Source organism: Mastomys coucha, unplaced genomic scaffold, assembly GCF_008632895.1.
Source record: "Mastomys coucha isolate ucsf_1 unplaced genomic scaffold, UCSF_Mcou_1 pScaffold3, whole genome shotgun sequence".
In the NCBI taxonomy this organism is placed as follows: Eukaryota; Metazoa; Chordata; class Mammalia; order Rodentia; family Muridae; genus Mastomys; species Mastomys coucha.
Genome location: NW_022196909.1, coordinates 72,256,735 through 72,261,878, shown reverse-complemented (window position 1 = coordinate 72,261,878; position 5,144 = coordinate 72,256,735).

Sequence of the window (5,144 nt, the reverse complement as noted above, 5' to 3'; positions counted from 1 at the left end):
AACCCCTAAAGAAATAGAAGCAGTCATTAAAAGTCTCCCAACCAAAAAAAGCCCAGGACCAGATGGGTCCAGCTATACCACTCCTGGGCACATACTCAGTAGATGCTCCAACATGTAATAAGAACACACATGCTCCACTATGTTCATAGCAGCCATATTTATAATAGCCAGAAGCTGGAAACAACCCAGATGTCCCTCAACAGAGGAATGGATACAGAAATTGTGGTACATCTACACAATGGAGTACTACTCAGCTATTAAAAACAATGACTTCCTGAAATTCACAGGCAAATGGATGGAACTTGAGAGTATCATCCTGAGTGAGGTGACTCAGTCACTAAGGAACAAACATGGTATGTACTCACTGATAAGTGGCTATTAGCCCAAAAGTTCAGAATACCCAAGATTTAATTCACAGACCGTATAAAGCCTAAGAAAAAGGAAGACCAAAATGTAGATGCTTCAGTGCTTTTTAGAAGGGTGAACAAAATACACACAGGAGGAAATATGGAGATAAAGTGTGGAGCAGAGACTGAAGGAAAGGCCATCCAGAGACTTCCCCACCTGGGGATCCATCCCATATACAGCCACCAATCTGGGACATTATTGTGGATGCTGAGAAGTGCTTGCTGATGAAAGTCTGATATGACTGTCTCCTGAGAGGCTCTGCCAGAGCCTGACAAATACAGAGGCAGAAGCTCGTAGCCAACCATTGGACTGAGCTCAGGGATCCCCAATGGTGGAGTTGGAGAAGGGACTGAAGGAGCTGAGGGGGTTTGCAGCCCCATGGAGGGAGCAACAGTGTCAACAGGCCAGATCCCCTGGAGCTCCAGGGGACTATACCACCAACCAAAGAATACACATGGAGTGATTCATAGCTCTGGCCACATATGTAGCAGAGGATGGCCTTGTTGGACATCAGTGGGAGAAGAGGCCCTTGGTGTTTGATGCCCCAGTGTAGGGAAATGCCAGGGCGGGAGCTTAGGAGTGGGTGGGTGTGGGAACACTCTCATAGAGGCAGTGGGAAATAGGATAGGGAGGTTTCAGAAGGGGAGACCTGGAAGGGGGAAAACATTTGAAACATGAATAAAGAAAATATCCAATCCAAAAAAATATCAGCTGCAGACAAGCCTGTGGGGCAATTTCTTAATTAGTGAGCCATGCGGGAGAGATCAGTCCATTGTGGGTCCTGGTTTTATAAGAAAGCAGGCTGAGCAAGCCATTAGGAACAAGTCAATAAGTAGCACCCCTCTATGGCCTCTGTATCAGCCCCTGCCTCCAGGTTCCTGCCCTGTTTGAGTTCCTGTCCTGACTTCCCTAATGATTAATAGTGCTATGAAAATGTGAGTTCAGTAAACCCTTTCCTCCCCATGTTGCTCCGGTCATGGTGTCTCATCCCAGCATAGAAACTCTAACTAGCACATCTACCCAACTACGAACAACAGCAATGACCAGCACAGCCAGATAAACCTAGGTGTGCAACAGGGGCACTTACATCTTGGAAGCCACCAACAGCCATCTAATTGGACTTAAGCCCCACTCAGTTGGAGGGAATGCTCTAACCCAGCCATGTACCTGTGACTGGAGAGGTTACAGGCCCTAGAGAAGAGCCTACTCCTGCCGTTTTCTAAAACAATACACTACCTAACTTCCTAGGGGTTTCGTTCATTTTATTATTTTTAAATGTGTATGGACATTTTTAAATGTGTTTGTGAGCACAGCTGCAGAGGCCAGAAGAGGCCAAATCCCCTGGAGTGGAAGTTTCAGGCAGTGGAAACCAGACCCTGCAGGAACAGAGAGAGCCTTTACCTGCAGAGCCTATTTGCTTGATACTTGTTTGTTTTCCTCTTATTGCTCTTGTACTGGAGGCGGGTCTCACTGTGCAGCTGGCCTCAGCCCCTGAGGGATGTTAGCACAAGTCTGTGTCCAGCCTCGATACCTTGCTCATTCATAAATTATATTTTTGTGTCATCACATTATATCTGTGCTGTTGATTTCAATCAGCAGTATACCTTCAGGGTTCATGATGTGATGTGAGTAATATTTTAGGGGCCAGGGCTTAGGCTCTCACCAACAAAAGCCAAAAGGCCTCAGCTGCCACACCCTCACACCATCATGCACCCAAGTCACCTGAATCCTACGCTGAGAGAAACCTTCCCCCTTCAGTTGCTTCTGTGAGCTCAGAACTGTTAGAAAAGTCGCTAATCACACAGCTAGGGTCTCATTCTGTAGACCTGGCTGGCCTGGAACTCACAGCAATCCACCTGTCTTAGCTTCCCAAGTACTAGGAACCCTCCTCTCTCCTTTTTTTAAAGGCAGAATCTCTCACTGAACTCGAAGCTCATCCATAAGCCAGACTGTCCAGCCAGTGAACCTCAGGGACCCTCTTGTCTCTGCCTCTCCAGCATTGGGGTGATAAACATGTGTTGCTGCACCCAGACTTCACATGGGTGTAGGGGACCCCATGCTATGCAGCAGCCACTGAAGCAACCAAGCTATCTCTCTGTTAGGGTTCGAGAAACACTGAAGGAAGACCCCAGACTCAAATAGTATTCAAGAACAAAGAAACAACCAGCATGCCGAGGTCACCACTACTTCAGAATGGTAATCCTGAACAGAGACATTCAAGCCCCTTCTATAACAGAACTTGCTTATTAAACCTACTTCCTTCTGAGATAAAATGCATATAAAACCTAAAGCACATTCTAAGGGGTTGTAAAAATCATTAACTAAGGATCATAAAAAGGAGCTAAAGGTTTATACAACAGGTGCAAGAACCGAAGATAAAATATTGACTAGGTTTATCTATATAAAACTTCAAGGACAGCTTAGTTATGGTTTTTAACTTTTCATGAACCAGTAAGCTAGTAACAAATGATGAATGTTTAGTCAGATAATTACTTCTGGTGGCTATGCACATAAACGTTCTCGATTATAAACCTCTTATTCAATTTATGTGCAAACTTGTAGTGAACTTTTTACCATGTGATCATGCACTCTGAAAGTCATAAAAATGATGAGAACAAAGAGCAGAGACAGGCCTCCCTCCCTTTTTTTCCTGAGACTTCAATTTAGAGCCTTGCAATTCCTGTATAGATAGAACAAAGGCTACTTTACCTAGCCTCCTAAAACAGTGGTTTTACTATGAGGTGCTAAACCAGAGACTGCAGCTTCCAGCAACTCAGACAGGCAGACCAGCTGTAGAAGCAAAGTACCTTACACTTACAGTGGGTAGATGGGTATTTTATTGTTAGAGTTAGGAATCTAAGACTGCATTAATGGGTGCTGGGATGCCCGAGTGGGTTGCATTCCTGCATCCTGAATGATTAACCACAGAATGGGCTGCCCAGCACAAATAGCCTATCCTGAGATAAGATATCTCCTATTCATGTGGTTATTTTTGTTATTGTTTTGTTTTGTTTTTTTCGTGACAGGCTTTCTCTATGTAGCCTTGGCTTTCCTGGAACTCACTCTGTAGACCAGGCTGGCCTCGAAGTCAGAAATCTGCCTGCCTCTGCCTCCCAAATGCAATGCTGGGACTAAAGGCATGCGCCACCACCGCCCATCTCATGTGGCTATCTTTAAGTTGTTCCTCTGGGGGGAATTTTATTGTCCTGTTCCTGGACTTTGGGGTCTGCTGCTGGAGTAAATGGTTTATTTTTTCTCACTAGATTCTGAATGGGGACAAAATGGGATAAAAAGGTCCCTCCATTCTCTAGCTTTGTTGCCATTATTTTGTAGTGTCAGTATTTGAAGTGTGCTTCCTCTGAGCAGGTCCAAGTGTGCTGTGTGAGAGAGACACATGCGCACATGAGAGGGAGAGAGAAGAGCTTGGACAGGCCCAGACAGAGAGAACATGGCACCACCATGTCCCCTGGCCTTCCTCCTTACCTTTGTCTCCCTTATTTGGCCATTTCCTCATTCCTGAGATTGACTGCCAAGGCTAAACCACTAGATTCCCTTATAAATAGACAAAGACAGAGATAAGAAAACTGAGAGTTTTGCTCTTCTGTCTCCGAAGCTTGGGCCCCTGGGAATGGGAAGATGTTCAGTCCATAAAAAACTTGCCACACAAGCGAGAAAGACCCAGGTTCAACTCCCAGAATCCCCAAAAGAAGTGGCAGCATATGCCTGTAATTCCAGCATTGGGGAGTCAGAGACAGGAGAACCTCTGGGGCGCAATGGCCACCCGCCTAGTGAATTAATGAGCTCTGGGTTCAGTAAAAGATTGTCTGGAAAAGCCTGGTGGCAAATGCCTTTAATCTCAACCCAGAGGCAAGTGGATCTCTGATATACAGCCTGGTGTATAACCCAAGTTCTGGGACAGCCAGTATTAGAGTTTTTCTCTTTTTTTTTAAAGATTTATTTTTTATTTATTTTATGTGTATGAGTACACTGTAGCTGTACAGATGGCAGTGAGCCATCATGTGTGTGGCTGCTCTCAGGCCCCACTTGCTCCGGAATGATTCACAGTAGCTGTCTTCAGACACACCAGAAGAGGGCATCAGATCTCATTATGGGTGGTTGTGAGCCACCATGTGGTCGCTGGGATCCGAACTCAGGACCTTTGGAAGAGCAGTCAGTGCTCTTACCCTCTGAGCCATCTCTCCAGCCCCCGAGTATTACGGTTTTTAAACAAAGGAAAGGGACCTTGATGAACTGAAGAAGAGGGACAAAGTCACAGCATGCATCAGGCCTCATGTGAGAGATTTATAGGCTGTGTGGAGGACTATGCAGAGCTTGCCTCTGAGAGAGGGCAGAAGGGGAAGAGAGGGTGGGCTGTGAAGGCAGTGGCTTCTCATAAAGATAGATAGGGACAGTGGGCCATTTTAGGAAACTTGGTAAGGTAGATCAGAGACCCCAGAACTCACTCGGGTACACACCTGAGTCGGTAGATGTCTTCCTGCTTCCTACTAGATTCCTGGTCGAGAACACATGCCACACCACATTGGTCATATAGCTCAGAATAGAGATCTCCTGAGGTTAGCCAGTAAACTTCCTTTCCCTCTTTCCTCCCGCAGAAACCACTGTGGGAGCATGGCGAAGGCTTTGCCTATAGAGCCACAACCCAAGTCTCCCGTAGAAAGCCTCTCTGAACCTCTAGACAACCCCTGATACCTTCACTGATGAGTTAAGTGGGGGTT